Source organism: Podarcis cretensis, assembly GCF_951804945.1.
Source record: "Podarcis cretensis genome assembly, chromosome: 10".
NCBI classification, from domain to species: Eukaryota; Metazoa; Chordata; class Lepidosauria; order Squamata; family Lacertidae; genus Podarcis; species Podarcis cretensis.
Window position 1 is genome coordinate 56,709,557 of NC_137179.1, and position 23,675 is coordinate 56,733,231.

The window sequence follows — 23,675 nt, forward strand, 5'->3', positions numbered from 1 at the left end:
GCAGAGGGCCTTCTCGGTAGTGGCGCCTTCCCTGTGGAATGCCCTCCCACCATATGTCAAAGAGAACAACAACTACCAGACTTTTAGAAGACATCTGAAGGCAGCCCTGTTTAGGGAAGCTTTTAATGTTTGATGTATTATAGTCTTTTAATATTTTTTGGAAGCCGCCCAGAGTGGCTGGGGAATAATAATAATAATAATAATAATAATAATAATAATAATAATTGGTTCATCACTATTTTCTACACTGAATTACAGTTTCTTTCCAAACCCTACCTGGAGACAGTGGCATAGTGGGGGCCACAGAGGCGGTTGCCCCGGGTGCAAAATTATTAGGGGTGCAAACATTCAACAACTGGTGCTGCCTCAATACAGCTGCACACTTCATCAGTTGAAAAACAGCTTCTCCATGCAAACCAGGAAGTGACCTCTCCAGAGAACGGAATTGTAATCTCCTGGATTATGTGGATGCCATTAGGCAATTGAATGTGCATGCGTACTCCATCTGTTTCCCTCCCTCACACCCACTGTCCTCCAAGCAGCCCCAGGCACTGGTAACCCACACTACGCCACTGCCTGGAGATTCCACTTGTCTGACCATTCCCAACAACAAGTGCTGTTGGACTGGCTGGCTAGGTTGAAAACCACTGGTGTAGACAGTGCTGAGCTACTTCGACCAATGGTCTGACTCAGTATGGAGCAGCTCCCCACAGTGCGAAAGCATCACATTTCAGTTTCTTTATAAACCAATGCAAGTTGTCAAATCCATAAAACCTTGTTTAATTAATACATTGTACCCCATCAAATATTTCAGTGTGTTCAGTTTATATGGAGAAGCCTGACTTTGCTGGAGGAGCAACAGTATATGGTTGTGGGAGGAGATGTTATTTTTTTCTCCTTGGTTTTTCAAACCATTTTTAGCTCCTCAGACTTAATGAGGTAACACTAGGTTTCTAGAAAGTGGCAGATATTCTAATGTGTCACTGGCAGTGACAGAAAGAGCCAAGAATGAAACATCCTTGCTCTGTGATATAAATATAGTGAATTGCCTTGGGTTCATGTTTGAGACTCTAGATATCCAAGCTACCTTTAAAGAGTTGTCATGCTACTTTCACAGCAATTCCAATACAGTGGTACCTCAGGTTAAGAACTTAATTCATTCTGGAGGTCTGTTCTTAACCTGAAGCTGTTCTTAACCTGAGGTACCACTTTAGCTAATGGGGCCTCCCGCTGCCACTGCACCGCCTCCTCACAATTTCTGTACTCATCCTGAAGCAAAGTTCTTAACCTGAGGTATTATTTCTGGGTTAGCGGCGTCTGTAACCTGAAGCGTCTGTAACCTGAGGTACCACTGTACTTCATTTGCATTTTTTTGAACTAAACTCCTAACAGTCCCAAACTGCATAAGCACGCTCCCATCATACAGCTGTGCTGACTGAGGCTGTTGAGTGTTGTGGTCCAAAACATCTGGAAAGCACCAGTTGGCGAAGGCTGGCTTAGGAATAGTAGTTTGACAGACTAAAGGGAAATCACAGAAAGGGCCTCCACAAGACAATTAATGAACAGTTATGTTTGGGTGGAAATGGGGCAATGGAATCTGCTAACCATGTTCTTCTACACTGTAGTGTATGTAGAGAAAGTTTACTTTCCCTTTACTAAGAACTTTCCTGGGAAGATTTCCCAAAGATTTGGGAGCATTCCAGACTTTCCAAGTGTCCCTATTTTCCAGGGACAGTTCTGGATTTATAGAAGCCATCCTGGTTCTGATTTGATTCTGAAATGTCCTGCTTTTCCTTAGAACTTCCCAATTTTCATCGGAGAAATGCTGGAGGGTATGGAGTTATACGACCCCCGAGCCAAGGAGATAAGTAAGTATACGACCTAACTGTACAAGATATCTGAAGGCAGCCCTGTATAGGAAAGGGTTTTTTTCAATGTTTTATCATGTTTTATGTCAAGAGTGGCTGGGGCAACCCAGTCAGATGGGTGGGGTATTAATAATAATAATAGTAATAGTAATAATAATGACTTCCCTAGTTTCATTGCAGAAATGTTGGAGGGTATGGCACTCTGCTTCCTTACATGTTACTGAAAGGGTTGCAAACAAATTTCTGATTTCCATGCAGATCAGGATAAATTTTCTGTTGCCTTAAGAATAGGGTGGGAGGAGAAATGTATATTTATTCTAATTGTTTTAATGAATTGTATGTTTTATTTTGCACCTAACTTTATTGGTCTGTGTCCATAAAAAACAGTCCATTCATTTACATATGCAGAGGACCTGTTTAGATGTCACTCACTAGAGAGGAATCTCACCCATTCCTTGGCAATTTGCCCTTTCACTAGATGGACATAGTTGGTTAGCTAAATTTATTTAGCTAACTAACAGTGATTATATAATAGGTTCCATCCAGAGAAACACTCACATAATGGGGCTGGTAGAAACTCAAAACCCCCCTGCTGAACGGAATTGACGGTGACACAGGGAACATTCGTCTCCGTGGTATTGCATAGAGTCTGGAGGAATCAAAATCAGTGGTGGTTCACAAGTCCCCTATACATTACAAATATGAATAATTGTGTCATTTCATAGTATATATGCTAATGATCTTATGTGCTACATCCACCTGGAGCGTTTAAAACCTTACACATACGAAACATCTGTTCCATGTGTAGAAACATGCCCAGACTCTGCTGTGTACAGGAAACAAGGCAGATTGAGACATTCAAATTTCATATACATAAGTAGAGTCTGGAAGAAGCTACATGCAGATAAGCCAACCTGTACGTTGTATTCAGCATTTGTCCTAGTCAAAGTAGAAACATTAAAAATGATGGGCATGGCCAACTTGGGGTCATTAATTTCAATGGGTAGAACTTAGCTGGATACAACCTGAAGCACACAGATGTTCATGGAAATTTGTAAGGGCTACATGGGCAGGTACTTTGCCATATGCCCTTAAATGCAAATTGCATTCATTCACATGGCTCCTGAAGTCCTATGACTACTCCTGTGCAATGTAGATATTGCTGGATTTTATATATTTGTGTACCAGTTACTGTGCATGCTTTTCAAAACCCCTTAGCAATGCAAGTCGTTGGCAGAAAAAATTAATGGACTATGCAGAATTAGATAAGATGACAGGAAGGATCTGAAACCTGCAGGACTAGAGATTCTCAGAGGACTGGAGTAAATATTTGAACTATTTGAAAAGCAATTGTAATAAACAGATTACGCTAGTAGGACTTCAAGAAGTTTTGTAAGGAGGACTACGCGAAGTATTGCAGAGAAGATTATGAAGAGAGTTATTAGTTAAGGATAATTCAAAGGAATAGTGAAATTAAGAAATGTAGATTAAGTGATAAAGATTGAAAAATCTTCAAATGTGGTTGATGGAAGTCTAAAGCATTGTATAAGATAAGAAAGTATGCATAGCTGTCAACTTTTTCCTTTTCTTGCCAGGAATGCTATTAGGAATAAGGGAATTTCCCTTAAAAAAAGGGAAACGTTGACAGCTATGGAAAGTATGTGATATGATTTTTGGAATATATATATATATATATTCACACAATGCAAGTTGTGAGTCTTGTGCATTGCGCCCAACAATTTCTGGACGTGAACCATGAAAAGGTCCTTGAACTGAGTGGGCGAAGTACTGAAATTTGATTAGATGAGAGCTGAAATTGGAGGTTGTTAAGCAGAGGTTGAATGGCCGCCTCTCATAGATGCTTTAGCTGAGATTCCTGCATTGCAGTTGGACGAGAGAAGCCTTGGGTTTCCTTCCAGCTCTACAGTTCTATGATGGAAGTAGCGGTTTGCAGGAACGAGTGCCTGACAAATATTTCCCTCTCTTGTTAAGCACAATTATTTTCATACTCATTAATATTTCCCTCTGAAATCCCACAGAGCTGTGATCTCAACTGATTCTTTTTGTCACCGCTGCATGACTATTGCCAGTAGTCTGAATGAGAAAGGACAACTTGTACCGTATTTTTCGCTCTATAGGACGCACTTTTTCCACTTCAAAAATGAAGGGGAAATATGTGTGCGTCCTATGGAGCGAAGAAGCCATTGCCCCGCGACCCTCTCCTGGCTGGAGAGGTGATGCGTGGCTATGGCAGGAGCCTCTTTAGCCGCACACCTCCTCTCCAGCCGGGACAACGCGCGCGGGGCTAAAGAAGCCCCGCTTACCCTCTCCCAGCTGGAGAGGTGACACGCGGCTATGGCAGCAGCCTCTCCGCTGCGCACCTTTCCGCTGCTCCCCGACCTGCTCTTTGGGGCTGGTGGTGGGCTTCCCCCCGCCATCCCCAAAGAGCAGGTCGAAAGGAACCTGAAGCCTGGAGAGCGAGAGGGGTTGGTGTGCACCGACCCCTCTCGCTCTACAGGCTTCCAAGGTAGCCCCCTGAAGGCGACTGAATGCACCTTAAGCGGCACCTTGTTTTAGAGGGGGAAAACAAGAGGGGGGAAATTCTCCCCCTCTCCGCGCAGCGCCTCCTGCCACTTCGCTGAAGGGGTGCTGGGCAGAGAGGGGGAGATTCCCCCCCTTGTTTCCCCCCCTCTAAAAAAAGGTGCATCCTATTGTCCGGTGCGTCCTATAGAGCGAAAAATACGGTGTACTTCAGTCCAATTATTTGTTGGAAAAAAGGAATGAGATCCAGTTAAAGACACTTATTATTATTATTATTATTATTATTATTATTATTATTATTATACCTCGCCCATCTGGCTGGGCTTCCCCAGCCACTCTGGGCGGCTTCCAACAAAATATTAAAATACAGTAATGCATCAAACATTAAAAGCTTCCCTAAACAGGGATGCCTTCAGATGTCTTCTAAAAGTCTGGTAGTTGTTGTTCTCATTTCTACTGAAATGAAGCTGCATTTTAATGTTGTACTTAATCTTGTTTTTAAGTTGTATTTTAATCAATTGTTTTTATCTGGTGTTAGCCACCCTGAGCCAGGTATTAATTATTATTATGTGTTCCACAGGGCGGGTGCCACTACCGAGAAGGCCCTCTGCCTGCTTCCCTGTAACTTGGCTTCTCACAGTGAGGGAACTGCCAGAAGGCCCTCGGTCCTGGACCTCAGCGTCTGGGCAGAACAACGGGGGTGGAGACGCTCCTTCCTAAAAGTCAAATAATGTTACTGGCAGGATATTGCTCTTCATATCCAATTTGTCAAACTGGCATCATTTAACTCTGATAATGCTTTTTAGTTGCTGCTCATTTGAGGCCAGAACTTACAAAGTTTAAATAACTCGAGTCAGAGTAATATTCTGAACCACACTGGGGCAGAGGGATTGTATACAAGCACCATAAATTTATCTTCCACCTTTATCCATTTCATGGCTCCATCTTCTAAAAGGGGTCCAATCTTTCACTTAAGCCCAATTAATCATTGAATTGGTTAATGTTTAGTGCAGGAGTTCATCATGACAGATTCTCACAGCCAAACCCCCAAGAAGAATCTAATTTATTAAGACCAGCTGACAGTGAGAGAATAGTGAGCTGGCAATAGTAGAATAGTAGAATATTGATTAGCATGTTGGACTTGGGGTGTCACATCTCTGATCAACCATGTTGTTTCCCGGGTTACCCTGACTGAGCCTTAGCCTAAACAACTTCACAAAGGACTAGGGGCCAGGGAGAAATTTGATTAAATGTCACACCTTCCAAACAGTACATGAACCAAAACACAACCATCCTTCTAATTTTGCAGTGCAGTTTTTCAGCCAAGCCATGTATACAAAAATGCATACACTAGGGCAGGGGTCAGCAAGGGGCCGGTCTACTGTTCCTCAGACCTTGTGGAGGGCCATACTATATTTTTTTGAGGGGGGGGGGGTAACAAAAAAACGAATGAATTCCTATGCCCCACAAATAACCCAGAGATGCATTTTAAATAAAAGCACACATTCTACTCATGTAAAAACACGCTGATTCGCAGGCCATCCGAGGGCCAGATTTAGAAGGCAATTGGGCCAGATCCGGCCCCCGGGCCTTAGTTTGCCTACCCATGCAGTAGGGTAAAGTGTGCATTAAAATGCATATATTCATTGCACAGATGTGTATACAGTGGAACCTTGGTTGTTGAATGTAATCCATTCTGAAAGACTGTTTGACAACCAAGGCGCAAAGTGCTGTCGGCAAGTTCAATGGGGGGAAAATAGAAACGCTCCTACAAAGCCGTTCGACTTCTGAGGCACGTTCAAAAATGGAAGTGGTTACTTCCAGGTTTCCAGCGTTTGGCTTCCAAAACGTTCGGCAGCAATTATCAGATAGGCTTAGGATTTAAATATGTAATGAGATGAATTAATATGTTTAAAGCTGAATTGATAAGAAAGAAAGATGTTAAGTGATTAAGTTAAGTTTATAAGAATTTTGATTTGGAAAACCGTTAAAATGATATGTATTGAAATTCAACTAGGAAGTGACTTAACAATGTTAATAAGATTAGTTTTAATGAGGTTATGATTTATGTTTGTTTGTTTATTTGTTTGAGTGTTTATAATTTTGTGAAAAATCAATAAAAAATTTTTGGGAAAAAAACAAAAACAAAACGTTTGGCAGCCGAGCAGTTCAAAAACCAACATTCCACTGTATTAGGCAAAATTGCATGGAAACTTGTATGCTCAGGAAAATTTGCACTAAATGTAGATGAAAAAAAATAAGTGAACTGAAAAATGTGGACAACTGAATTTAAGAGTGGAAAAATGAGAAACAAAGAGATACTGAAACTGAATGATTAGCCTATTCCAGGCTTCGTCAACCTTGGCCCTCCAGATGTTTTGATACTACAATTCCCATCATTCCTGACCACTGGTCCTGCTAGCTAGGGATCATGGGAGTTGTAGGCCAAAAACATCTGGAGGGCCGAGGTTGAGGAAGCCTTGCCTATTCCTACAAAGAGGCCATGTACCTGGTCAACCCTCTCCTCCACTGACATGGCGAATGCCGTTCCAGCAGATGACATCACTGCTCCTGCTATGAAAAAGTACGAAAGCTGCACTTCCCTATAGTCACTGTTCAAACTTCAAAATTAGGTCCCCACATGTCGACAGACTACAACTTCCATCATTTCCACCAGCTTAGACAATTGTCAGGAATGATGGGTGTTGGAGCCCAACACCACCTGGGGACCCAAGACTGAAGAACACTGTGCTATACTACTCAACTGTTTCAATTCAAGTTACCACTAAACGTTGCCAAAAGTGAATTTGTGGGTTCTTCCTGAGCCAAAGCAACAAAGGATTTCAACAGAAGCCCAGAATGTTTCTATAAGATCAGCAATATTTCTCAAAAGGCGTTTTCTTAGTTTTAACAACAACAACAAACACCACCACCCATCTGGTTGCCCCAGCCACTCTTCCACACTCTTTCATGTCTTTCTCATCTCACTGCTTACTGCAACCACTACTATGCTATAAGACCCATATCCCGTAATATTACATATGGTATGTACAGTTGTTTATGGTTTTTTTACATTAATTTTGCTGTAAAAATGTGTGAGATTACGATATTATATTTATTTGCATTACTTAGAGCCTGTTCTACTGATGAAGCCTAGGATGGCGAAACAAGGCTAATATTCCGGAAATCCTTGTCTTAGACTATGAAAGGATTGTAACAACCCTGTAACAACCCTTCATGTGGATTATTGGACCATTTGAACAGACAGGTGGAATATATGTATGGACCTTATGCATGAACTGACTAGAGAATGAACTGATCCACTGGGTCTTCTGCTTTTTTGTTGAACTGTATGAGACTTCTGTTGAAATCTACAAATTGATACCATGAATAGTATACCTTATTTATTCAAAATTACAGCCAGTTACATCTTGTGTGTTTATTATGCTAAATAGACCATTGGTTAACTAGCTCAGTATTGGTAAACCTAGCTTATTATTCTACTTCCATTGTACAGAAATACTTTCTCAAAATCTTATTTCCCTCCCACCCAAACTGAAAACCTTGGTTTGTTGGGCTGGTTTAGACCTATTTGAACTACTGTGGAGTTTAATTAACTGCTTGGCACATATCTGTGCAATATTTAGCTACTTCCTCTTCCCTTCCCCTTTGCAAAGCTTGCCATAGATGGGGGAGGATATGCATCTCATTCAAGTTTGCACATGGAAAATTCCTCTGTAGTTCTTCAGCAAAATGTTAGCAAAGATTAAATACAATTAAGTCTCACACTTTTTCAAAATTTAAAAACACACAATAAATGTCTAATAGATCTACTTGGATGTGGCCATGCCTTCTGGCTTAGTATTGCTTTTTTCATCACCTTTCCAAATAAGCATATAAATCAATTTCTTCCTTAGTTCCAGCTGAGACATTGATTTCAACTTATAAATCCAGAAAGCTTCTTTCTCTTCTGTTCTATTTTATCTATTACTTCCTCTCTTTAATTACAGCAGATGATCTATTGCTTGGATCTGAAATTGGACCACCAAATATTTCAAACTATTAACGTGACACAACCCCAGGGATGCTATCTCATTATTTCTCACAGCACGTCCGTGCTCTAGCATTCTTCTTCTACGTTTTAAAAAAAATTCTTAGCGATGTCCTCAGTAAAAATTAAAACCATTTAGACATTGTGTTAAATGAAAAACATACTCATGACGGCACTTACCATATGAAACTCCTTCCATAATAGAGGATGATGGAATGCATTCCTTATAGTAATACAACTCCATTTTGCGTAGCCTGTGAAGAAAGATTGTCATGATGACATAGGTACTTTGGGTGAGATTAGCAATTTCCCTCTGATCCCTGGAACAGAGCAACTTTGTACGTGTGCATCGGGGCTTAGCTTTCTCTACAGTGCTCCCTACCATCTGGACCCTATTCTGGAGATACATAGCTGTGCACCACAACAAACATAAGAACCATCAAAGTATATATGTGCAGCTCTTAGGGAGGTTTTCCATGCTATGTTTTAGTGGCTATTCTGATCAGCTATGTCTGAGAGCTTCAGCTAGCAAACATAGCAGCTAGACTGGTGGTGTGAGAAGACCACTGCATGGCGCCAGTGTTAAAAGACTTGCAGTGGCTTCTCATCTGCCACTGGGCCAGGTTCAAAGTTCTTGTACTAGTGTGCCCAGCCCTGAACAACTTAAGCCAAGTACATCTTATGGGCTGCCTTATCCCCATGTGTTTAAAGCCATTTACTGGGATCGTCAGGGGGAAGCAATGTTAGTTGTTCCTGATGGACCAGAAGCACAACTTATGTCAATGAGGAGTCGTGATTTCAGTTTAGCAGGCCCAGTTTTATGGAACTCCCTCCCAGTCGAAATCAGGCAGGGACTGTTCTTGCAAAGGTGCAGTCATCTAAAGGTAAAGGGACCCCTGACCATTAGGTCCAGTCGCGGACGACTCTGGAGTTGCGGCGCTCATCTTGCTTTACTGGCTGAGGGAGCCGGAATACAGCTTCCGGGTCATGTGGCCAGCATGACTAAGCTGCTTCTGGCGAACCAGAGCAGCGCACTGAAACGCCGTTTACCTTCCTGCTGGAGCAGTACCTGTTTATCTACTTGCACTTTGATGTGCTTCCGAACTGCTAGGTTGGCAGGAGCTGGGACTGAGCAACAGGCTCTCACCCCGTCGCAGGGATTCGAACCGCCAACCTTCTGATCGGCAAGCCCTAGGCTCTGTGGTTTAGACCACAGCGCCACCCGCATTCCTTTATGGAACTTTATGGAACTCCCTCCCAGTCGAAATCAGGCAGGGACTGTTCTTGCAAAGGTGTAGACACCTAGTTGAAAATATTTTATTCCAGGAGGCCTTTGAACCATAAATGCCGCTCTGATATTTCAGTCCCTGACATTTAATTTTTGTTTTACTTTTTGCATACTGTATTTAACTTATATGCAGAATTCATCATGCGAAAGGCTGGGCTGGATGAATCCCTAGCCGGAATTAAGATTGCCGGAAGAAATATCAACAACCTCAGATATGCAGATGACACAACCTTGATGGCAGAAAGTGAGGAGGAATTAAAGAACCTTTTATTGAGGGTGAAAGAGGAGAGTGCAAAATATGGTCTGAAGCTCAACATCAAAAAAACAAAGTTCATGGCTACTGGTCCCATCACCTCCTGGCAAATAGAAGGGGAAGAAATGGAGGCAGTGAGAGATTTTACTTTCTTGGGCTCCATGATCACTGCAGATGGTGACAGCAGCCACGAAATTAAAAGACGCCTGCTTCTTGGGAGAAGGGCAATGACAGGCCTAGACAGCATCTTGAGAAGTAGAGACATCACCTTGCCAACAAAGGTCCGTATAGTTAAAGCTATGGTTTTCCCAGTAGTGATGTATGGAAGTGAGAGCTGGACCATAAAGAAGGCTGATCGCCGAAGAATTGATGCTTTTGAATTATGGTGCTGGAGGAGACTCTTGAGAGTCCCATGGACTGCAAGAAGATCAAACCTCTCCATTCTGAAGGAAATCAGCCCTGAGTGCTCACTGGAAGGACAGATTGTGAAGCTGAGGCTCCAGTACTTTGGCCACCTCATGAGAAGAGAAGACTCCCTGGAGAAGACCCTGATGTTGGGAAAGATGGAGGGCACAAGGAGAAGGGGACGACAGGGGACGAGATGGTTGGATAGTGTTTTCGAGGTTACCAGCATGAGTCTGACCAAGCTGCGGGGGGCAGTGGAGGACAGGAGTGCCTGGCGTTCTCTGGTCCATGGGGTCACGAAGAGTCGGACACGACTAAACGACTAAACAACAACAACAACAACATGGGAAGGGGTAGTACATCTGGTGGGGGTCACATCATTATCCTTCTGGGGTAGTTTGCCTGCCTTTGGTCCCCACTCTGCACTCAGCTATCACCTGTGTCTCCTAGAAGCTGCCAGACTGAGACAGGGACCACAGCCTGGGAACGGCTTTCACTGGCTGGCTTAACTAAGTGAGGGTAGTTGATGGGTTTCAAACCCTCAGTGAGTTAGGAGCTCTCCCTGAATGTGAAGACAGGCTCTGGCGGATTGAGTGGATGAGACTAATTGTGGATTCAACGGTCAAGAAGGCGGTTTCTGCATGTGCTGTAGAGGGCAATCAGGGACAACCACGGCTCATCAACCTAGGAAGGCAGCCCATCTAGGAAATGGAAACCTCTGATCCTAAACCTCTGCTGTCTTGTGGCTATGCTCATTCATGAGAAAGGCTTTGAGAGAAAACCCCAAGGAAAAATCTGTACTCACTGCCTTGAGGGATATCTTCAGTAGAAGAAAAGACTAATCATTAAATCCTACACAAATCCGGAGTGGAGTCCTTAAAGGATGATGTGTTGTACGCCTCTTTCCAGTAACTCCTGCAGCCAAGTTGATGCCAAATGTATTGCTCTGCTTTCCTTTGGACCACATCAGCAAAGCCGAGAAGGGGGTCTTGTTGTATGGTTAGCCCAGGACCTTGCACTCCAGAGCGGTCACTTCGCTGTTGCTAATGGTCAGTAGCAGTTATGAATTACTGGTCTGTGTGATTCTCCAATAGCTTGACTTCACCCCAGAGGTGTACTCCATTGTTCCCCTTCAGAGCCATGTAAGTTAGGGGCCATCACTACTTCTTCTGTGGTAATGATTTCCTGATTTAACTATGTGCTGTGTGAAGAACTTTGCTGCTGCACATGATGGCCTGTGATCCATTGCCTTGATACAAATGTTTCCTAAACAGATAATCAAACAATTAAAAACCTATATTTAACTACAGCCAGAACCATTCTAATGCATGTCCACAGATAACAATCTGTTTTGTCAGTACTTATTATTTCGAAGAGTGTTACAGCTAAACAGTATCTGACGCTTCTAAATGTAGGAAACATTAGAATAATAAGGAAATGGAACCCTATTATTGATTTATGGATTTCCACACTAAAACTAGTGCACAGAATGTCTCTCAGTGCTTTCATTCTTCATAAACATTAGCATCAGGAAGCTGATACAAGGTTGCAGCCTTCAGTTTGAGAAATCACATCAGATTACATTTACATTATTATTAGATGTTCTTTACCTCGTTACTTTAACATGACTAAATGTCATTTGTCAAACCTGCATAGTCAGTTACACTTCAGAAATGTCAAATGTCAAAGGAATTGTCATATTGGTTCAAGAAATTAGTTGTTGTTCAGTGTTCTATCTCTGACAGATAGGGCAGATATTTCACAGAAAAATATTAAAATTAGCAAAATAATATTACTCTGTATATATATAGTGTGTTCCAAGTGTTCAAAGCAATTTATATACTTTATAAATTATATACCTTATATATGTATTTACCTTATAGATGCATCTGTTTCCGGTTGGTGTAACTTTCACATACATTCACTAGTAAATTCATTTCATCCTGTTTCCTCATTAACCTGTGAACAATATAAAAACAAATTGAAAATCGCATTTACCTGCTATTTAAAAGCATATTTCCCCACAAAAAGTAACTTTTAAAAGCTGAGAACTGCAATACATAATTTGGAGAAGTGTCAAATCTAAAAGGGAATGATCTCATGATCCATACATTCGTCTGGGATGAGCAAATCTCATAAATTCATCTTAGAATTGTAGAAAGAAAACCATTCGGCATTCCTCAAATAATTCTACAGTGTTTACAACTGCCCTATAACTTTTACCCTAACATTGCAGATAACAAGCTTGGAATGAGAGACTATTGCACCTCACCTGAGCATAGAGCAGCTCTGAAAAACCATCCACTTAAAAAACCCCCCCAAATACTCTCCTGGCTCCTCTACAGGGTAAGAGGCCTGCATGAATTCAGAGGCAATTCCCTCCCAATATAGACAAGCTGCAGAAGACCCATTTCCCCACAGATAGAGCCAATGCTCTGTAGTGACTCATTCAGCCAATGAAGAATAGGCTTTCATGGTTTGCCTTATGGGCTGTTGCTAATGTTAAGATGGGGAAATGAAGGAAGCAATCCTGTGACTCACTTTCTCTGTTATTAGTGTCTGTGTTTCTACACTAGATTACATTATTTCATACTCTCACACTACATTGTAAAGTAAACATAATGGGAATTTCTTTCACTTTGGAGCTTTAATGTTTTTAAAGAGTAAAACAGTGTGTGCACACACGCACACATGCACATATATATTACCTAGTATCATGACAGTACTGCTGGACAGGGAGCAAATGATAAGGGAGGTATAGTCATTTTCCTCAGAGAGTTTTTAGCACTCTGCTTCATGGCAATCCAAATCCAGCAATGAACAGCTAAGCTGTAAACTATTTTAGCACACCCTGATAGGCAATGTTCCCAGAATGGCGGCTACTTATTTATTTATTTTTCGACAGCAAGAAAAGGGCATTATCGCATGCAGCTGTTCAGTCACACTTGGCCACATCTTTTTAATAACTAGGTGTAGCTCACCCTTGGCTTTAATGTTCATAGGCCAAAGGGAAATGAATAGCACTCGAGCAAGTTGGCTGGAAGAAGAGGCCAAACTTTCCTCAGTGAGGCATTTCTATTCTTGGCTGCCATGGTCTGCCTGTAGGGTGAAGGTGGTGGAATGCCTTGTTCTTCAGTTCCCTGACTGCAGGCTTACTTGACAACAGTGCTGATGAGTTTGAAAATGCCATTTAAAACCCCCTAGTGCCACAGAGTGGTGCTGTGTTGAGTGCTCCAGGACATAGTGGGGAGTTTTTAGCACAGTGACTCATGGCTGCCATGTGAGAGGGCTTGAGGGAGATATCAATACCAGTGGACCCAACTAGGTTGTTCATGCTCTGTTGGGTGCTTAAGAATGCTGGTGCTGGACCTGCAGGTTAGTACAGGTTGTATGTAATAAGCTATTGCGTGTTAAGATCCCAAGACCTCCCCCAATAAATAAAGACACAATTGACACAGAATTTACTTTAAGGTTATTGGCATAATTTTGGCCACAACTTTATTGATTACAGATCGTGAGTGGTTGGCTTAGGCATTGGTTCCCGACTAGCTGCACCTGACCTTGGCAAGGCAGCACTGACGACTGGACAGTGGCAGAGGTCTCAAGCTCACCCCAAATGCTCCCAGGGGCTCTGGCGTGGCCCTAACCCCTGGAAGAGGATCGGACAAAAGCAAGGCAAGCCCCTGGATTCCTTTAACAGAATACCCTTTTGTACATTGGAGGGGCAAGTGTGACAACCTCCCCTCAACTCCATGTTGAACCAATGCCTAACCGCCAAACCTTACAAAGTTGTGACGATTTGCTACAGGGCAGGTGAAACCCAAGCGGCACCAGCCAATGGGAAAATGGCTACCGAGCCCCTGTCCCAAAAACAGACAACCCACGGCGGCATAGCAAGGTCATAATGAACCCTAAATATAGAGAGGGTGATCCGAGGCATGAGGCAAAAAGAGGAAGCTCAACGCAATGTGCAGCGGTATATATAGGTCCCTCTGTTATGGATGAACAATCCCAATGGCCAGAATTACCCCAGCAACTGAGGGACCACCAATCGTGTTGTTGTGGCTATCCAATTGCTCCCACCCACACAAGCAGTGAGGCCAGTCCTGATGATCTTACTGCAGCACGTGCTCTCTGTGAGGAGGACACGATTTCTCAGAATAGACCCACTGAAATCAGTCGGCATTATTAGCTTGTCAATTTATTTCAGGGGAGGGCCTGGTCTCAGTATGATCTTTTTGTTAACACGTCAACTTTCCGATGCCCCAGTGAAGTCGCAAACAGGAATCTGGGAAATTGCCCTGTCATGACTTGTCTACGTTGACTCTGGGATATGAGAAAAGGTTCTCTCCTGTTATTTATTATTCTTATATTATCTGTTCAATTTATATACGGCCCTTCATCAAAAGATCTCAGGGTGGTGTACAACATTAAAAACACATTACAAAACATCAGTGATAAAAACATGGTAAAAAGCATACTGACAGGCAGCCTAATAGTAAAATAATCATCATAATAGCAGTTATTTCCCCTACACTTTTACAGGCCATAGATTATTTAATAGCCATAGGCCTCGGTAAAGAAGAATCTTTTTGCCTGGCCTCTAAAGACATGTAATGATGGTGCCAGCCAAGCTGCTCTGCTTGGACACGCCATGGATCAGACCTGATCCATTCAAAGCAGATGCTATTCTACCCTTCCCTATACCTTGCAATGTCACATCTTAGTACAGTGATACCCAGTGTGGCACCTTTCAGACAATAACTCCCATTATTCCCATAGTTTAGCGAATACCCGTTAGGGAATGTTGACGTGGTGAAGAAAGATTCAAAACAAGATCATGCCATTCTCTAGTATCTTGTGATCTTCAGACCCCAGAATTCCTAGAGTGGGTGTAGATGTGGATTGCCATACATGAAATTGGAGATGAAACATATCCCTGAGGCCAAGCATTATATTTAGCAGAGAGTCACTGAACCAGCCATCACCCTTTATTTTTTATTGACAAGCAGACCTACCACTAATCACTCAGGGGGTTTCTATACTTCCTGTGAAGGAAAGGCAAAATAACAACAACACCAGATTGGACTAGTGTTAACAACTGTTGATGACCATCACTTTTGCCCCAACAGTGGAGACTTTAGATACCAACATCAATGATTGGTGGCTAAGATCAGACCTTTGGCTTAGGTTCGTCTCATGGAATTGAAACCAACCAAGCATAAGTTAAAGTAGGGTTGCTGTATTTCAAAAAGTAAAAACCAGGACACCCTGAAAGTGGCGCCTTTCATAAATTCCCCCCGGATGTCAATTCCGCCTTTGAAATCCCAGTAATGTCTGGGAAAATCTGGATGTATGGTAGCCCTAGTTTAAGGGTATCATATTCTTTAAGCCAGGGACCCGAGGTTACATATTTCACCTCAGCTTCTACTATTCCTTGGGGTTAGGCCTAGGCAAGTCAATAGGGATTTACTGTTCCATTAGGTAAAATGCTAGACCACTCATTTTCTCCATCCTCCTTAAGTTCACTTCCAGGCAGATGGCCATGCAAATTATTATTAACATGCAGCTCTTACATTTCTAAATTTATAGCAGTAATGATGAGGGATTTTTTTTTAGCAATAATGAATTTTCCTTATTAATAACTTCAAGGTACATTGAAATATTAGCCGGCAAGTGGAGATTTGGGGAAAGATGCACATGCTCTCTCATTTCCCCCTTTCCTGTTCCTTGTGTAAATTGTATATTTTAACAAGGCACCAATAAAATGAAATCAGAATTATATTTCCAAATGGTTAAAGTGTTAACATAACTTCTTCTTTTTTAAGGAACTGATAGGCGGTTCTAATTAATGAAGGAGCCATATCAGTACATTTCAAACAAACCTTTCATCCTCTGTTGTTCACATTTGATGCCAGCATCTCTGAAAATGTAAAGAGAAACACCCACTAAGTATTGGTAGAGGGTGCTCTTTAAACAAATAATCACACAGCCCTAAAAAAAGGACTACAAAAAGGTTTTCTGCTTTGGGGCTAAATCTTTAAAAATCTGCAGGTATCAGCAGGAAATAAAGAGGTGAAAAGAAAATTTATATTAGGCCAGTCCAAATTCCTTAGAACAAATGGTTCTGTTTTTGTCCCAGTAATGAGCAGAATTACCTGTATACTAAGGACTCAACCATATACAAACTTGCATGGGAGTAAAGCCTGTTTTTACCCAGTCAGACATACTTTTGAAGAGACAAACATTGGATTGCACCATTAGTGAAACAGCTGCAACAATGACACAAAGGATTTGTGCATGTGATAAGAAATCACATATTTTGGTCCAAAACAATTTATGCAAACAACACACACAAATTCAAATATACATGCATATGTTCATTTGTGGGGATTTCTCTTAAAATCAGTATTGGCATACTCTTGATGAACTTTCTGAATGATGTTCTGCTGCTCTCAGAAGATGCTGAAGGGTAAGATAGGTTTTCAGCTTGGACTGTAAGAGCTTAATTAACTTCTCAGTTCATGTGTGTTCTCATTAGTTGAACTTGGGATAATCACAGCAATGTAAGCATGTGAATGTGCCACACAAACTCTAGTTTCTCAAGGCTCTTTATGGAGTGCATGACTCATAGTGGATCAGAGATATGCATGTAAGATTCTCATGCATGTAAGATTCTCTGATAGCAGTAATTCTCTTGTTGAAAATGTAACGCCAGAATTCACCCTAAAGAAATGGCTGCCACTATACCCCCTTAGTTATCCATGGATAGCAAAATCTGTATTCAGGTTTAGAGGCATAAGGCCTGCAGGTATAATGCAGCAAGTGTTCTCAACCTTAGGCTATAATGTTTGTAAGCTGTTTCCATCTTCTTAACCAAAATCATTCTGCAGGAGTCCTTTGGAAACATGCCAGAAACTCATTGATTGAAACAGTGATGTTGGGGGTTTATCAGAGAATATTACAGCAAACACCTCTGATCCAAGGACTCCTAGAGGCTAGCATGTTTAGATTTGGATTTGACCCGTGAGGTTCTTCTCATTTTGCTTTATGTGAAGTTAGTGTAACACAGGTAATTGTCAACACTACGTTGAGAAATAAAATCTAGATTTATGACTGTGTTTTTGGAAAGATGAATTTGAGCATACTGCAAACGAGCATCAAATCTGACAGGTGGATAGTTTTAATTTCAATATAATTGATACCTTAGGGAGGACAGAAAAATGTGGTTGAAAGCTTCAAACACGTAAGCAGGCAGAACTGTGTATCTAGTTTATTTCTTCGGGAGGTAAATGCATGCTAGTTCAGGTTCTGAGGTTATGGAGCTAGGGTAAATTACTTTGTAGTCAAATAATCCTGTTGGGAACGGAGCAGGAATAATGGAAAAACAGCTAGAGTGCGGCAATTTTTGGAGGTAACAAAAATGAATTAATAGGGTTCCAAGTTACAAAATTAAATCCCAGTGTGTCTGAGCTTGCATGAAAAGTTCAGCAATATTTTATCATTTTAGTGCTCTCAAATATAAGAGTTTAAACCTTAATGCCGATATGTAAACACGGATGCTGCATAGTGATTAATATAAGGACTCATTTCAATATTTTAAAATCTAGGTGAGCTATTTAGTAAGATGAAAGGAAATGAATAAACATTCAAATATATATTTTTTTCTAAGTGTAGAGTACATCTAATCATATGTGTCAAATTCATAGGCAGGGTTTTGCCCCCTCGGTTAACATTTTAGAAGTTAGAATGTTTTTCTTAGCCATTCAACAACATTCAAAACTTCAGTTTTCAGTGAATGTTGTTATTGTTCTTTTCAGACCTGGATGAAAGGTTTTGGTCAGCTTTCAAAAAAGCTTATATCCTTTTCTTAAATATTGAAAGCAGCTCAGTTTACTGACAAGGATCCTCTTTCAATATTTCCAGCTCATTGCGTCCTTGTAGGATGGTCACCAGCAAACAAGGGCATCAACATGAACTGCACAAATCATTTTCATTGCCAGGGCTTGTTACCCAGCCTTGAAACAAGAAAATAAAATTTATATGCAGACCCTCGATGAAAAATTAAAATCACAGCTGCAATAGCAACATGCAGAAGTTTAAACAGATTGTAGTAATTTCACATTGCTGAATGAAAGCAACACTGGAGTGTCCTTTTGTTCTGTAAATCTGACACAACTAAAGTGTGGAACGATACGTCTCTGCCCAAAATAAGAACACAAACAAACATACGTGTCTTTCTGAAATTGAGTCATCAATAAAACAGACGTACTCCGATAAACTGGCACCATTACTCTTGAACTGGAGAGTGCTAATGCTGACAGATGTTCATCTGACATGGATGAATAGAGGTAGGCTTCTATCAGGTTCAGCTGGGGAAATCTATGTTCTACAGATGCTGCAATCATCAGAAATGTCAGTAATATTCTCATCGAAATGTGACAACTTGGTGATATGTTCCAATATAGATCTGTTTACATTGAAATGCGGAAGTGCTAGGCACATCTGTATTTTTCTCAGAACATATACTCCAAAAGACTGGAATGAACTTCATTACTGTAAGTATTACAACCTCCTCAACCATATCTCAGGTACTATAGGTATTATTTGATACCCTCCCCTGCAAATTTAATTATGTGTTTCCATCTTTAGTACACACACACACACACACACACACACACAATGCTTGAATAAAAATCATTTGGTTACACTTGTATTAGGAAACAAAGTGCTGGTATATACCTTTTCGAGAGTCTTGAACCAGTGCTACCACTGGCCAGACAAATTCCCACATTGCTTCCTTGTGAGTAGGGACTAGGGATGGGTGATTATGTCATTTTTGGTTTCCTTCCATTTCTCATTTTTCAAATCTTAAATTCAGGTCTCCACATTTCCACACCAGTTTGCGTCCCCTTCCCTAAAATGTACTCATGAAAATTCACCAAGATTTTAGTGCACGTTTCCTAGCGAGCACATTTATGTATAATTTTTGCAAAGCCATCCCTCCCCAATTTAACACATTTCTGCATGCTACTTTTCACTAATATATGCATTTTTATGCACACTTTTACCCTAGCATATGCTTTTTTGCACACATTGGTAAGTTGAAGAAATCTGCTGCAAAATTCAGAGAACTGAGAATTTCAAAGAATGGATTTTTGCTGGTTCACGTATTGTTTCCGGAAGCACAAATCACCAGTAGGTAGGTTCGACTTTGAATCTAAACTGAAACAAATTTATCTCCCATCCCTACTATGGACTGAGCAGGCATACAGATCACCTGGCCCCAATCTTCCCTGCTATGGTGAGGTGCTTGTAACCTCCAGTACAGTGGTGCCTCGCAAGACGAAATTAATTCGTTCCACAAGTTTTTTCTTCTTGCAAGTTTTTCGTCTTGCGAAGCACGGTTTCCCATAGGAATGCATTGAAAATCAATCAATGCGTTCCTATGGAGACCGTCCGGGGACAGAGGGGAAGCGCTGCGCGCCTTCCCCTCTGTCCCCGGACCTGTTTAAAGCAAGGGGCGGCAGGGAGAAGACTGCTTCTCCCCCTTGCCTGCCCCGCAATCTCCGGGGACAGAGGGGAAGCGCCGCGCGTCTTCCCCTCTGTCCCCGGACCTGTTTTAAAGCAAGGGAAGGGGCAGCGGGGAGAATCGCTTCTCCCCGTTGCCACCCCTTGGTTCCCCTTGGCCTTCCCCTCTGTCCCCGGAGATTGCGGAGCTGGCAACGGGGAGAAGCGATCTTCTCCCCGTTGCCGCCCCTTGCTTCAAAAGAGGTCTGGGGACAGCGGGGAAGACGCGCTGCGCTTCCCCGCTATCCCCGGAGCTTGCGGGGCAAGCTTCGTTTTGCGAAGCAAGCCCATAGGGAGATGCGTCTTGCGAAGCGGCTAAGAAAACAAAAAACTCCTTCGTCTAGCGAGTTTTTCGTCTTCCGAGGTGTTCGTCTTGCGGGGCACCACTGTAATCATTTCTAGATTTTCCTCTGTTAGCATATGCTACTTTCATGGAAAGCTGTGTCCTCTTTTGACTTTTTATGTATGTTACATTCCCTGGCTCTCTCTGCCACAGTTCTTTCTTTCACATATATATGGGGAATCACAGGCACTGAACTACCGAGGCAGTAAAAGAGCTTTCCTCTCCATTTGTACATATTTGTCTCCCCTGCTTACCTACTTCCATTCATGGCCTACAGGTATTGGGGCAGCACATACTCAATTCCTGGTCCTTTCCCCAATGTTTCCCTTGCTGGATGGGCTCCTTGATATGAGGCCTGATGGGCTCCTTGATATGAGGCACAGTGCAGATGGAGCACACCTTTTCATTGAATTCACATTGCAGATTAGGACACAGGTTTCCTAACTACATTTTGGGTTATTGTGACATGCAGCTGTACTGGAACCTAGGTTCTATAGCTTTGATTATTACACAAGTATCTAAAAGGCTATATACTATGATTTAGAATTGTACTGCTTAGTTTAAAGCTATTTTGAGCTATGCAACCTAGCAGTTCGAAAGCACCTCCGGGTGCAAGTAGATAAATAGGGACCGCTTACCAGCGGGAAGGTAAACGGCGTTTCCGTGTGCGGCTCTGGCTCGCCAGAGCAGCGATGTCATGCTGGCCACGTGACCTGGAAGTGTCTCCGGACAGCGCTGGCCCCTGGCCTCTTAAGTGAGATGGGCGCACAACCCCAGAGTCTGTCAAGACTGGCCCGTACGGGCAGGGGTACCTTTACCTTTACCTTTTTTAGAACTGGCACTCCCTTGGGTGTGTGCATATATATATGATCTCACTAAGTCATACTCAGAAAAGACTTTTTGATATCAATGGACCTAAGGTAGCAATAGCTAAGTTAAGTCCAGGGCTCTTTTTCAGTCTTAACTTGCTGGAACTCAGTTCTGGCATCTCTCAGGTGGACACCATTGCCATTCTAAGAGGTGTTCATGGTGAGCCCTAGCACCTCTTTGTATAGAAAAATAGCACTGGTCAAGTCCATAGACGCCAATGAGTCTTCTCTTAAGTTGCGAGTATGACTCAATTAGATACAATCTTACATGCATACATCACAGAAGACTACCGCCTAGGTCTATAAACGAAACTGAATATAAAATTTCCCTCTCACTTTGTCACTGCAGACATTGAATTATATTGTATTGATCAAAATGTTCCTTCAGATGACAGGCCCGCGCTCTGAGTGGATGTTCCTCCTCAAAGAACAGTACTACCTCATGGCTCCCATTTCCCCAAATCGTCACTCCTATATTTCCCACCACCTCCAGTTTCAACTCCACCAGCATCCCAAAACAACACGACAACATGGTATATTCCTAGAAGTTCAGGCCATATTTTGCAGGGCCAGGGGAGGTTCCCTTGGTAGTTAACATGGATTCCCCCCCCCTTTTAATTCACAAACTTCATGTGTTATTCTTAGGTTAATAATTTACAGAATCCAGGATGTCCATAAACATAATGTAAGATCGTCATGGACTGGCTGGGTGCAAAGGAGTGGTGGGAGGCACAAAAAACAGGGCACCCCCTGGAAAACCCTCAGGGGAAGAAGGCTCAGAGCCAGGGGAGTGGTGGTGGGATGACAAGGAGTGGACAAGGAGCAAACTGGGAGGTGTCAGAAGCAGAAAAGGGGACAGGGTTTAGTGAACAGGAAGGTGCTATGCCTGAGCATTGTCCAGACTCCTGCAGAAGTGGAGGCAGGAAAGGGGTGGAGTGATGAGACAGAGAGGCAGGCAACTGAAGAAGCCAGGGGATCTCCCCCTGTTGCTGCAACCTGTTCCCTTCTCCCCTGGTCTCCTAGAACACAGAAAGAAATCAAATGAACAGAGCGGAGGGGAGGGGAGTTGTGCACAGAGACTGCACGAGAAAGACCCTGGAGAGGAGCAATCCTAGGGGTCACTGGGAAGGTGGAGACCACCAGTCTTTGCAACTGCAAGACCTCCTAGAATGAGTTGCTGAGGCCAGAGCTGCAGTTTGTTTCCTTGAATAAAGAACTCACTGGCCTTGGTTGAATTTTTGTTTTGTTGCTGACCTACGCCTGACTCCAACCCTAACATGATATAAACTTATTAACCAAATAGTACCTTGTTAAAGGAAGCCATGGTTTCTCTGTTGCTGAATCGTTCTCCTCCCCAGATGTCCCTTCCAGTCTCCTCTGATTCACTTTGGCACAACCTACTTAAAGTGATAGGCCCTCCTCCCCTGGGGACGTAGAAACCACAGTGTTATTTTTGGGCAGTCTATTTCACTATCAAACTGGTAAGCAGCCTGATTCACTATAAGAAAAAAAAACCCATACAATTAGATAAGAAACAGTATCACAGTGGGTTAGAGAGAGCCCCATAATTTACTGTTCCATCCTCCTACAGGGGAAGGACTAGCAGGTATTGCTGCCAGAGAGATTGTAGCCGCCCCCCTCAATGAATTTTATTTTTTTTTCATGAACCTTTTAAAGACATTATTTGGTTTTTTGATGTTTTGAGTGCCCAGGCTCCTGGATACTTTTTAATGTAAATTTATTCTCCTATGCAACTAAACAAATCTCTCTCAGAAGCAGGGCATAACTAGGTAAATTTTACAAATGGGATATGAAAGCAGCACCATGTAAATCTCCTGGGAACCTGTTGTTTTTATGGATATACATTTCTATAGTTGCTATAGTGGTAAACTGCTCTGGGCATGTATTATATTATTGGAGGTTTGTTGCATTTCAAAGCATACCTTGATTTCCCATACTTTATGCAAAGACTGAAGGCATATATGCAGATTAGCAAAGAACATGTTTTCTGTCACGGCTAATTGCAGAACAAACATGTTCATTCTCAGGGAACATTATTTAAAAATTGCATAAAGCACATGTGTCAGTAAACATGCAGTGTTTCATATTGTTTAACATGACATTCCTTCAGCGCTCTGCACATAGCCTCTGGAGAGTACTTGATTTAGAAATGGTATTGATTTGTGTAGCCAAATTATAATTAACGAACACTCAACTGTTTGCTTTTTATTCACAGAAAACATTGCTAACTCCAAGCCTCGCGCATTATAGAAATTGGTGTTTTCTATGCAGTGAATGGCTACAATAATGAATAACTCAAAAGAGGATTAAGTAGTTTGTTTTACTTGGTTTTTACTTGCCACTTTGGAATGGCAATGAGAAAATGCTAAGAAAATCACAGCAACAGTGTAACTCGGGAAAACTATGGTTATCTGTATCAGGAGCATAATGCACAAGCAAGATAGAATTCTCTCTAGTGTTGCCATT

The 23,675-nt window shown here is 42.1% G+C and overlaps 1 long non-coding RNA gene across 1 annotated transcript in view; it reads left to right on the forward strand.

Annotated features, from left to right (window-relative positions):
• Positions 1–8,132, forward strand: part of LOC307226038 — a 205,483-nt gene extending 197,351 nt beyond the window's left edge. The window contains exons 3-4 of the long non-coding RNA XR_013843281.1: positions 1,799–1,868; positions 7,542–8,132. This is a non-coding gene — a long non-coding RNA (uncharacterized lncRNA). The remainder of the gene's footprint in view (positions 1–1,798; positions 1,869–7,541) is intronic.
• The last annotated feature ends 15,543 nt before the right edge of the window (positions 8,133–23,675 follow it).